We start from the raw sequence: 12,648 nt of genomic DNA, 5'->3' as shown, positions 1-12,648 counted from the left end.
TGTACATCATGTAGAGCACAACAGTACACGCTGGTCCCGTCAACAGAGTTTGTACGAGCCTCTTCTCAACCTGAGACGCTCGGCCAGGAATGTCTACGAAACGTCTGGGACCTACGGAGCGCCAGGTGAGTGCTTTAAAAAAGTATACATTCTCAACATATGTCGTTTTATTCAAGAGAATTTAGAAATTCTGATCGAGTGGTAAATTGCTGGCGCCTAATTCTTTTATTATTAAATTCGATGAAATCTAAATTCAGAGAACTATTCCGCCATAGGATCAGAAATTGAGGCATGGGATGAGAACCTTCAATAATTTAAGAAAAATATTAAATGAAATCGGCAGCCTTCTGTTTCCTATTCACCGGGTGCTCATGAGACGGTTTAGAATATCCTTAAATTTCTAATGCAGCTCATAACGTAGGGGCTCGGGCGCTTCTTCTTACTTCCTATGAAATGAGTGAGCTGAGTGCGGCAAAAATCCCTGCTCGCCGGCCATTATTACGACAGTGCTTCACTTGAGGGTCTAATTCCCCTCTGCATGATCCTTGTGAGGGGAAAAAGAGGGCAGCGCAACCCAGATATATTGTTGGGTTGAGGAGTGGAAAGACCGCCGGAGATAATATCTGTAGATCATATTTTAATGATGTATATTGTCTACATTTTAATTATGTATTCATTTGACTGCTCAGTCAATATGCCGTGCAAGGGAAGGAATGAGGTTCAGGGGCTTGACTTTCTAGAAAGGATTTAAAATTTTCAGCTGCCGGTGAATTATTATGCATCTAATTTTATTGTGCTATGAAAAGATATTTCACCACTTTAAGAAATTCGTTAACATCTGAACGCATTGGAGCCATCAGAGAATTATGTTGACTCCTCACATTGTAAAGAGTTTAGCTGTACCGTTCAAACGTGATAAGTTTTCTAAAACTCTTTAGCAAACACGATAACAATAATAATAACACGAATTGTAGCAGCAATTGTAGAATTAATGATTACTTAGCACGCAATACTCATGTATAGCCGCACACGTTCAATAATAAGTTACTCGTCACACCAGTTAACTGCTAAGCTGTTCAACACGTCTTCAGTAAATTGCAATCATCATCAAATGTTTTCAATTTTGCTTTGTTGATAGTAATAACCACATTTTTTCGTAACCTATTTATAAAAGATAAGTAAATCAATATATTTTGCTAGTGTAAAGGACAGAAAAACTGTAATGTAGTGGGTTCACAAGTGATAAGCTATTCTCGTACGTTAGTTCAAATTCATTTCAATCAAGTGTCTTCATTCATATCAATCGCTAATACTCTATAACCAGCTTGCAAAAAACTACCGTGTCCAAGAAAAAATATAAACCGGTTAAACAAACTTAGTGAAAGCCAGTTGCTCAGTTGACAAAAAATTATTTTAGTTTTACAACAAAACAGCCACTTCAGCCCGTTCCATGTTACTTACAACGCGTTACACAGAGCAAGAAGCTCAACGAACGCTGCTTCCCTGATAACAGCCTGCAAAAATCTTTATTTCCTAAGCGCGATTGCAGCCCAAAAAACGTTATCTTGCTGAGCGTTTCCTTGTGTTTGCTCTTGTTGCTCTATCCTACGGCGTCGTCTTGAGAGGATTATCGTGGCCAATGGATGGCCAACGGTTGGCCATGAATGTTTAGTGAATAATTCTTTAACTCTCCAGCCATCATTACTGCTATGTTTAAACATTGTGCCTTAACTATATTAATTATATATATAGCTTCTCACAATCAGTAAAGAATATTGTAAGCGTACGAATCTCCATTAAATTTTAGTATTTAAAGACTGAGTCGCACAAAGGATGATAAATAATTTGACCATCAGTTTTCTTGAAATTGTATTGCATTTTCATGTAATTTATATTTTCAGGTAGTCACCCAAACGTTATTTGACGGTCGAGATAAATATCTAAAATAAATTTCAGAAGGGGCAGACACTGCGAGCTTGACGGCGGTGGAAGGAGAAGCTGTGGTGGTGCCCTGCAGGACTACCAAGTTTGTCCCTCCTGGAGGATCCTTCGCCTTCTCCTCGGTTGGAGTAGGAATTTCGTGGACTAAAGATGGCGAAGCGATCAAGTTTTCCAAAAAGTAAGTAAAAGTGGAGAATATTATTTTGAATAAACATGCTCCCATATAAGTTAATGCCCATTTTTTCCAACCCAAATAACTGTTGACCTTTTAACAATGTCAAAATTGTGACCCATGTAATACTGCGAAGTCTACGGATTTTAGTACCATTATTTAAGTAACTTTGTTGTATCGTCTCGCATGTAATTGATCGGTATTCGCTTTTTATAATATTTTAAGCGTGAAATGCATTACAATTGTGTATTTATGTTTCCAATAGTTCATGCATCTATGAATGCACTTGTCTATGTTAAACACGTGCGTATGTATTGATGTGTCGTTAAAACACGCTAAAATACAGCCATATGTCTGCATTACACGTGAACATATATATGTGAATATTTAATTAAATTAGCATATTTTTTATTAAATCGACTGTCTGGTTAGTTAATTTTGAGATTTGAACTAAAATACCAAAAATTATTTATATTTCACGATGATTTTTTTCAGATTCGAGTCTCTGGCCAACGGGAGCCTTTTAACATCTGAACGCATTGGAGCCATCAGAGAATTATTTTGACTCCTCACATTGTAAAAAGTTTTGCTGTACCGCAAGCCTCATATGTTTTAACTGTGTCTTAAAAACACATCATTTCCGATATAAACTTACGCAATCATAATTTTTTTTCATATATATACATAAGTTCTACAGTTTTCTGATACAGAATAATTTTCATTTTTCTGAGTATGTTTTGCATCTGCCATTTGGTATTAATTTAAGCAATCATAATTTTTTATATATAAACTAGTTTTTACCGTTTTCTGAAACAGAATAATTTTCATTTTCTTAATTTTGTTTTGCATCTGCCATTTGTTATCTATTACAGCGTATGAGTGGTTGCCAAAAAGGTGAGATTTATAATAACAAAACGATAAAGTTTTGAGAAGTTGCCTTATATTTTTCTGCTCACATGTCCTCATGTGTAGATGACATCATTGAGCACTAATGCGGCACCAAGATAACAAACACGATAACAAGCGCGATAACGAGCATCATTACGAACATGAAAACGAATTCGATAACGAACATTATTACAAACACTAAAACATGCACGATAACAATCATTATTACAAACACGATAGCAAGCATCATTACAAGCATTACAACAAGCACGATAACATAGAGTTTAATAAACACCATAAACAAAACGATACAAGTATTATAACAAACACAATCGCAAAACGCGATACGAGTATTATAGCACACTATCTCAAACGCGATAAGTTTTCTAAAACTCTTTAGCAAACACGATAACAATAATAATAACACGAATTGTAGCAGCAATTGTAGAATTAATGATTACTTAGCACGCAATACTCATGTATAGCCGCACACGTTCCTGTCTCTTATACACATCTAGATGTGTATAAGAGACAGCCTTTAACGTTTTTTTACTTGGACAAGTGGGATTTTGTGGACTTTGTACTGGAAAACATTTGAAATCACAGACCGCGTGACTGCTCTCGCAAGCGACATCAATTGACTTTGAAGACTCAATGTTAACCGAACAATAGAGACATTCCTCTCAACACAAAATCGTTCCTAAAATCTTCTAATCCTGAATGGAAGACAGTGAAGTAGTTTCCTAGTTTCTCTAAATGAAGTCATTGAAGCAATGAAGCAACAAATGATATAATCGTGAGTATCATTGTTGAAATTTTCGTCGCATTTTGTGACGACATGCCTCGGTTGGTTGAAACGTTGTTTCCTTCGTGGAAAATTGTTGATGATAGCAGGTAATCCTGGTCCTCTGACATGAAAAAAGTTACGAGTTCCTAAAGATACATCAGCAAGTCACTATATAACGGCTTTTCATGCTGAATCCCTTAATACAGACTAGAAATCAGCCGCTACGTGTATATATAATTGAGCGAATTTGGATACAAATGCTCAAATTTTCATTTTCAGCGATTTGAATTCATAGTGACGCGTGGATTCGACATGAATGCTATGCTCCTCTAGCTGAACTATGNGTGGTGACATCAGGAGACCTTCCCCTTACCCTCACCTGGCTGTTGGACGGCCGCCCTCTACACCCTGACCCTGCCAGGCAACTCAGGCAACTCAGCGAGTACTCCTCAGTGAGTTGACTGAGAATACTAAATAAAAAATTAGTAATACATTTTATTGGAAGCATAAATTTATTCATATTACATTTGCGGTCGCCAGGTGCTGCTGTTCCAGAGACTGGCAGAGCGACACTCCGGCGACTACACCTGCCTGGCTACGAACGCGGCAGCGGCGGCCAATCATACCGCGACCCTGGCGGTTAAGGTGATTATTTGGCAGCTAAAGTGATTATTTGGCAGTTAAGGTGATTAATTGTTTGGTATTTTAAGTGATTATTTCGGACAGCCTAAGAGCAACAGCTATAAAGATTAATTCCTGGCCGACCATACCGCGACCCTGGCAGTTAAGGTGATTATTTGGCAGTTAAGGAGATTACTTGTTTAGGTGATTATTTCGGACAGCCTAAGAGCAACAGCTATAAAGATTAAACCTGGCCGACCATACGGCGACCTTGGCATTTAAGGAGATTATGACGGGGCAACCATAGAGAGACATACAGAGGTACATACGGAGTTCGCAGCATTCAATGTGACTACTGATGGCAGAATATACGACACTAATAACGCAGCGGTGGTCGGTATAATGCCTGACAGAATTTTTATGTATTTGCTCACAAAAGCTGATACTTCAGCTAGCGTCTTCGTTCGTTAGGAGTGAGCTACCACTGTTGTGGTTCATCATCAGAGAGTGGGTATTTAAAGTGTCGCCAAAATGAACTCAAAATTTCTCAAATTTGAAAATATGTCTTGCGAATAATGCGGTAGGTAAAGTAGATGAAATGGAACCAGAAAATATAACAATCTTCCAATTATATACATCAATTCTTCCGTAATTAAGGAGAAATATACACCACACTTAAGTTATATCCGAACAAATGTTTCAGGTGCCGCCGGTGTGGACGGAGGCGCCGCGGGGGGGTGAGGGGCGCGTGGGGGAGTCGCTGTCGCTGCCCTGCAGCGCCAGGGGCGTACCGCCTTTTTGAGATTTGAACTAAAATACCAAAAATTATTTATATTTCACGATGATTTTTTTCAGATTCGAGTCTCTGGCCAACGGGAGCCTGGCTGTGCGCTCTGTACAGCGTCAAGACGGCGGCCTCTACACCTGCACTAGCACTAGTGGAACTAGCACCACCCGCCTGCTAGTGACTAGTGAGATAACTGCTGTGTGGTGCACTAGTGGCACTAGCACCATACGCCTGCTAGTGACTAGTGAGATAACTGCTGTGTGGTGCACTAGTGGCACTAGCACCATTTCCAGCAATTAACTATTAATATATATACTGCTTGCTGCACCGAACTACGAAACTATGATTGAACTTCACCCTTGACTCACTAATTTATCATATTACTCCCCTTTACAACGTTCCCAAGATAAGATACACTTGTTTTATTCATATTTTGCAGTTCAATTGCTCATTTTCATGTGTGAATCTCTTCCTCATTTTCATGTATAATTTTTTTAGTCTAAATCTATTCCATCGTCTCTCTAGGACCCCCGAAGATCGAAGGCTTCAGGTTCCCCTCGGAGCAGACTGAGGGTAGCCGCAGTCAAGTGTCTTGTGTGGTGACATCAGGAGACCTTCCCCTCACCTTCACCTGGCTGCTGGACGGCCGACCTCTACACCCCGACCCTGCCAGGCAACTCAGGCAACTCAGCGAGTACTCTTCAGTGAGTAGACTGAGAATACTAAAAAAAATTATTAATACATTTTATTGGAAGCAAAAATTTGTTCATATTACATTTTCGGTCGCCAGGTGCTGCTGTTCCAGAGACTGGCAGAGCGACACTCCGGCGACTACACCTGCCTGGCTACGAACGCGGCAGCGGCGGCCAATCATACCGCGACCCTGGCGGTTAAGGTGATTATTTGGCAGCTAAAGTGATTATTTGGCAGTTAAGGTGATTAATTGTTTGGTATTTTAAGTGATTATTTCGGACAGCCTAAGAGCAACAGCTATAAAGATTAATTCCTGGCCGACCATACCGCGACCCTGGCAGTTAAGGTGATTATTTGGCAGTTAAGGAGATTACTTGTTTAGGTGATTATTTCGGACAGCCTAAGAGCAACAGCTATAAAGATTAAACCTGGCCGACCATACGGCGACCTTGGCATTTAAGGAGATTATGACGGGGCAACCATAGAGAGACATACAGAGGTACATACGGAGTTCGCAGCATTCAATGTGACTACTGATGGCAGAATATACGACACTAATAACGCAGCGGTGGTCGGTATAATGCCTGACAGAATTTTTATGTATTTGCTCACAAAAGCTGATACTTCAGCTAGCGTCTTCGTTCGTTAGGAGTGAGCTACCACTGTTGTGGTTCATCATCAGAGAGTGGGTATTTAAAGTGTCGCCAAAATGAACTCAAAATTTCTCAAATTTGAAAATATGTCTTGCGAATAATGCGGTAGGTAAAGTAGATGAAATGGAACCAGAAAATATAACAATCTTCCAATTATATACATCAATTCTTCCGTAATTAAGGAGAAATATACACCACACTTAAGTTATATCCGAACAAATGTTTCAGGTGCCGCCGGTGTGGACGGAGGCGCCGCGGGGGGGTGAGGGGCGCGTGGGGGAGTCGCTGTCGCTGCCCTGCAGCGCCAGGGGCGTACCGCCCCCCACCATCACCTGGAAGAGGGCGCTAGGTGGTTATTCTTATATAATAATCATTATGATTCTATCATACATCATTTATACATTTATTTTCTTATTTAATGTTTACACATCAAATTAATTCAGTGCACGACTATTTACAATTGACGAAAAGTAATATATTCAAGAAAATCAGTTAAAAATTAAACCGCTTCGTATCAGGATTTAATTCCTTATAATTATTTCTAAATGATGTTAATTATTCCAGGTCCCGAAGCAAAGGACTTCATATCTCTGAACGCTATAGTGACGTCATCCGGCATCCCTTATCACGAGCCGGTATCTGGGCATTACCAGTCCGGTAATGGGACCCTAGTGTTCCCACAGCTCAGTAAGCGGGACCAGGGGTGGTACCGGTGTGAGGCTTCCAACGGGGTTGGGGAGGACATTGGGGATGACGTACGGGTTACCGTGCACGGTGAGAGTGATAATCTTACCAATTATTGTTTTTTATATTCCATACAATAATATCAGTGTTATCAAGTGAGTGTTCATAATCTATTATTCGTTACCAAAAAACGCTAGAAAAGACAGATGAAATATATAGAAATAATGTCAACATTGGCCAATCTTTACAGTTCCGAATATAAATATGTATTTGCTTCCATATCGTTTCATTTATTCAACTAATATTACATCCGCTTCAAATGGTTCATTCTTGTCATATTTCAACATGGAATTCAACATTTATTTCATATATATTGCATATATGTCACATTTCATATTATTAAATGTAAAATAATCATCGCTCATCAGAAAATACTATTTTCCCCAGCTGGCGCTAAGGTGGTGTCGCCAGGTGGTCGGGTGACGTTGCAATGTTTCAACATGGAACGCAACATTTAATTATATTAATTAAATGTTAAATAATGACCGTTCATTTGTATATCTTATATCCCCAGCTGGCGCTAAGGTGGTGTCGCCAGGTGGTCGGGTGACGGGGCTCAGCGGCCAGGCGGTGACGCTGACCTGCCGAGGGGAGGGCGACCCTCCACTCTCCCTCCACTGGACCAGGGGGGGCGACCTCCCCTTGCCCTCAGCTTCCCGGTGAGTTCATTTATAGGCGCATTGTTCATTTAATATGAAGCTAGTACTTATCTTTGTTAATTTATACACATTTTAACTGCATAAAAATAATAATTAGTTACAGCTTCCCCCAGGCTCCGTTGCACCACAAACTAACATGCACTTCATCCCGCAGCTTCTCGGTGCAAGAGACCCTCATCCCCCCCGGGGAGCAGTTCACTGCTTCATCCCCCGACGGGGGTTATCCCTCAGCATTTCCCCCCGTCCCCGGTGGGGGAGTGTCCTCGGTGCTGCGGGTGTCGCGGGTGTCATCCCCCGACGGGGGCGAGTATCGCTGTACGGCCACCAACCCCCATTAAATAATGACCGTTCATTTGTATATCTTATATCCCCAGCTGGCGCTAAGGTGGTGTCGCCAGGTGGTCGGGTGACGGGGCTCAGCGGCCAGGCGGTGACGCTGACCTGCCGAGGGGAGGGCGACCCTCCCCTCTCCCTCCACTGGACCAGGGGGGGCGACCTCCCCTTGCCCTCAGGTTCCCGGTGAGTTCATTTATAGGCGCATTGTTCATTTAATTTGAAGCTAGTACCTATCTTTGTTAATCTATACACATTTCAACTTCATAAAAAGATAATAATTAGTTACAGCTTCCCCCAGGCTCCGGTGCACCACAAACTAACATGCACTTCATCCCGCAGCTTCTCGGTGCAAGAGACCCTCATCCCCCCTGGGGAGCAGTTCACTGCTGCATCCCCCGACGGGGGTTATCCCTCAGCATTTCCCCCCGTCCCCGGTGGGGGAGTGTCCTCGGTGCTGCGGGTGTCGCGGGTGTCATCCCCCGACGGGGGCGAGTATCGCTGTACGGCCACCAACCCCCACGGCTCCCACTCGGTCACCTACACTCTCGTCGTCCTCGGTACTGCTCAATTACTGCTCAATATTTGCAATAAATATCGTTATTTTTCAGAGAGAAATTAAAAAAGTTTTCCCAGAAGATAAGGTGGATTTTGCCTCTGGGATACAATGTTTTTCTCATTTGTCTTTATAAGTTCTATCTTCTTAATGTCTTAGAAGAATCTTCTGTCTCAACACTCCCTCCTCTAGCGCTGCAAGTGTGGCTTAAAAAGATCACGCGAATAGGAAGGTTTCATGGTCGATGTAGGATTAAGATTAGGATATGAAAACTTATCATAAGGGATGCTTTGAAACCATTTTAATTATTTCGACATTAATAACCATTATCTGTGTATCTTCGTTGTTCACTCCTAACAGTAGCGACTGCAGAGTTAAAAGCCGCCTTCTTGCCGTTAACAAACAGTAATGTTAACGCTACCACACGTCGCTTCGCAAGCTTTATTCCTGGTGCTCAATAGTGATAAATATAACCGCAATGAATGAACTTGATCAGGTTCATTATTTCATTTCTGTTGTCCACAGAGCCACCACAGCCACCGTCCGACGTGCGCGTGGCTGAGGTCACGAGCCACAGCGCCAAAATCACGTGGACTTTGCCACAGGCCGCCACAGTCTGGCTCCAGTACGACAGTAAGAATTATATTGCATTATTTCCTCAGGTCTTAACGGCAGCATTTCATCACTAAATCTGTCATTATATGAAGCACTTTGCAATTTATTCTTACTTTCATTTCATAATTAACAGATATGCATTGTGGAACTAACTTCATTCCACTCGCCTGTCAACATTCCACTCGCCTGTCTACATTCCACTCGCCTGTCAACACTCCACTCGCCTGTCTACATCTGTCTCCCCTGTTGCCAGTTGACGGGAGCGTTGACAGGGCCGGCGACGTCGCCTCAGCGGCAGCTGGCAACGTGAGCGCGTCGCCATGGCAACGGCAGGCAACGTTGACGTCACTCGTCGCCAGCGCGCGCTACTGCGTCGTCCTGCGCGCCGTCAACGAACTGGGCGCCTCGGACGCGGCGACGTACGATGATTTTTTTCAGATTCGAGTCTCTGGCCAACGGGAGCCTCGCTGTGCGCTCTGTGCAGCGTCAAGACGGCGGCCTCTACACCTGCACTAGCACTAGTGGAACTAGCACCACCCGCCTGCTAGTGACTAGTGAGATAACTGCTGCGTGGTGCACTAGTGGCACTAGCACCTTCCGCCTGCTAGTGACTAGTGAGATAGCTGCTGCGTGGTGCACTAGGGGCACTAGCACCATCCGCCTGCTAGTGACTAGTGAGATAACTGCTGTGTGGTGCACTAGTGGCACTAGCACCACGCGCCTGCTAGTGACTAGTGAGATAACTTCTTGTGTGGTGCACTATTGGCACTAGCACCAACCGCCTGCTAGTGACTAGTGAGATAACTGCTGTGTGGTGCACTAGTGGCACTAGCACCACCCGCCTGCTAGTGACTAGTGAGATAACTGCTGTGTGGTGCACTAGTGGCACTAGCACCACCTGCCTGCTAGTGACTAGCGAGATAACTGCTGTTTGGTGCACTAGTGGCACTTGCACCACCCGCCTGCTAGTGACCAGTGAGATAACTGTTGTGTTGTGCACTAGTGGCACTAGCACTACCCACCTGCTAGTGACCAGTGAGATAACTGCTGTGTGGTGCACTAGTGGAACTAGCACCATTTCCAGCAATTAAATAATGATATATATACTGTTTGCTGCACTGAACTACGAAACTATGTTTGTACTTCACCCTTGACTCACTTATTCATCCATCATATTACTCACCTTTACAACCTCGCCAAGATGCACTTTTTTATTCATATTTTGCAGTTCGTTTGCTCATTTTCATGTGTAATTTTTTTAGTCTAAATCTCTTCCATCTTCTCGCCAGGACCCCCAAAGATCGAAGGCTTCAGGTTCCCCTCGGAGCAGACTGAGGGTAGCCGCAGTCAAGTGTCTTGTGTGGTGACATCAGGAGACCTTCCCCTTACCCTCACCTGGCTGTTGGACGGCCGCCCTCTACACCCTGACCCTGCCAGGCAACTCAGGCAACTCAGCGAGTACTCCTCAGTGAGTTGACTGAGAATACTAAATAAAAAATTAGTAATACATTTTATTGGAAGTGTCGTGACGGGGGGCGACTTGCCCATGACGATGACATGGCTTAAGGACGGCGCCCCTCTCCAGCACGACCATGACAGAGTCGTCAAACAGATCAGCGAGTATTCTTCAGTGAGTCATGCCTGTATTTCTTCCTGAATATTTTCTGTACCTTTTTAGCAATCGAATTGAAAGTGTAATCTAACGATAAGGAGCGGATAAAAGGTGACTGCCATTTTAATATTTTAATTCTTCGGAATAATGAGTATTGTATCGTTTAGCTGTAATTTATTCAATAAGATGAAAGTAATTCTAAATAATATTTAAAAACGAATGAAATATTTATACCTGTATATTTTATGCAATAATATTGTAAACATTTAAAGTGTTAAATATCACATCTATGAACATGGTAGACGTACGTATCACATCTACGTAGAAGGTAGACGTATCACACCTGCGTAGAAGGTAGACATATCACATCTACGTAGAAGGTAGACGTATCACATCTGCGTAGAAGGTAGACGTATCACATCTGCGTAGAAGGTAGACATATCGCATCTACGTTTAAGGTAGACGTGTGACGTAAGCTAACGCGTTCTCGTCACGCCAGGTGCTGCTGTTCAAGAGACTGGCAGAGCGACACTCCGGCGACTACACCTGCCTGGCTACGAACGCGGCAGCGGCGGCCAACCATACCGCGACCCTGGCGGTTAAGGTGGTTATTTGGCAGTTAGACGTATCAGTTAAGGTGCTTATTTGGCAGTTAAGGGGAGCGTCTAGGTCCAAAATCGAAATTTTCGTCTTTTCCGGTTTTATGCTCATCGTAAAGTTTACATTCTGCCGCATCGAACAGTACGTACTAGAACCATCTCTCTTCATTTATGCGTTCACGACAGATCCCGAAAGGGAGGAGGGGGGTGGAGTCCCTTAACAAAAGTCAAGGGGGATAATTCCGGCCAGTCAGTTTTAAATGTGCTATCACTGGGCCTGCAGCTCAGTTACCATTCAGCCATCATGCGAGAAGGTGTTTATGTAGTCGTCCTATGGACCGCTGACTGACTTTGAAGAGAGATAACGCTTATTTTCGGTAACTAAGCTACGTTACATTCCATTACATAGCGCGCGGCAGTTTTTCGCCTCTACTGATAAATTTGAAAACTGAAAAACTCTCTCACGGCAAACCTATCTCCTGCTACAGTTTTGAAGCTACAACAATGAGACATATATCATTCGATGCGCAAAGAAAAGTTCTACAAAGTGGTTTATCTTGTTTTCTAATTTCGTTTTAGTTTGAATTTTATTCCGCTAAAAGGGTGGCTGGCGCTGGGCAAAATCGGAAATTTGTTTAAAAAATTTACAAAAATTCCCCCACCACCATAAAATGAAAAATTACAAAAACCACAAAAATCAGTTTTTAGATATGGTCTTTACGCATCGAATGATATGTATTTCGATGTCGTAGCTTGAAAATCCTAGGAGGATATATATTTCTACAGTACCCCCTTTTTGGCCGTTTGCTAAGAATTTCACGTTTTCTTTGTTTTGTTTCGAAAAATTTACACGAACAAAAAAGTCTTAGAATTCTGTTTTACATACGTGTATCAAATTACTAAGTGATCCGTACGTATATAACCGAGTTACAAAAACACCCAGACGCTCCCCTTAAAGAGATTATTACGGTGCAGAATAAGGACAACT

The 12,648-nt window shown here is 42.6% G+C and overlaps 1 long non-coding RNA gene across 1 annotated transcript; it reads left to right on the top strand.

Moving 5' to 3' along the window:
- The first annotated feature begins 1,964 nt into the window (after positions 1 to 1,964).
- Positions 1,965 to 10,892, top strand: LOC125178341. The gene is made up of 3 exons (XR_007156864.1): positions 1,965 to 2,119; positions 9,888 to 10,003; positions 10,739 to 10,892. It is a non-coding gene; the product is annotated as an uncharacterized LOC125178341 (long non-coding RNA).
- The last annotated feature ends 1,756 nt before the right edge of the window (positions 10,893 to 12,648 follow it).

This window comes from Hyalella azteca, unplaced genomic scaffold (assembly GCF_000764305.2).
Source record: "Hyalella azteca isolate HAZT.00-mixed unplaced genomic scaffold, Hazt_2.0.2 contig8971, whole genome shotgun sequence".
NCBI classification, from domain to species: domain Eukaryota; kingdom Metazoa; phylum Arthropoda; class Malacostraca; order Amphipoda; family Hyalellidae; genus Hyalella; species Hyalella azteca.
This window is presented reverse-complemented; position numbering and strand designations above follow the sequence as displayed.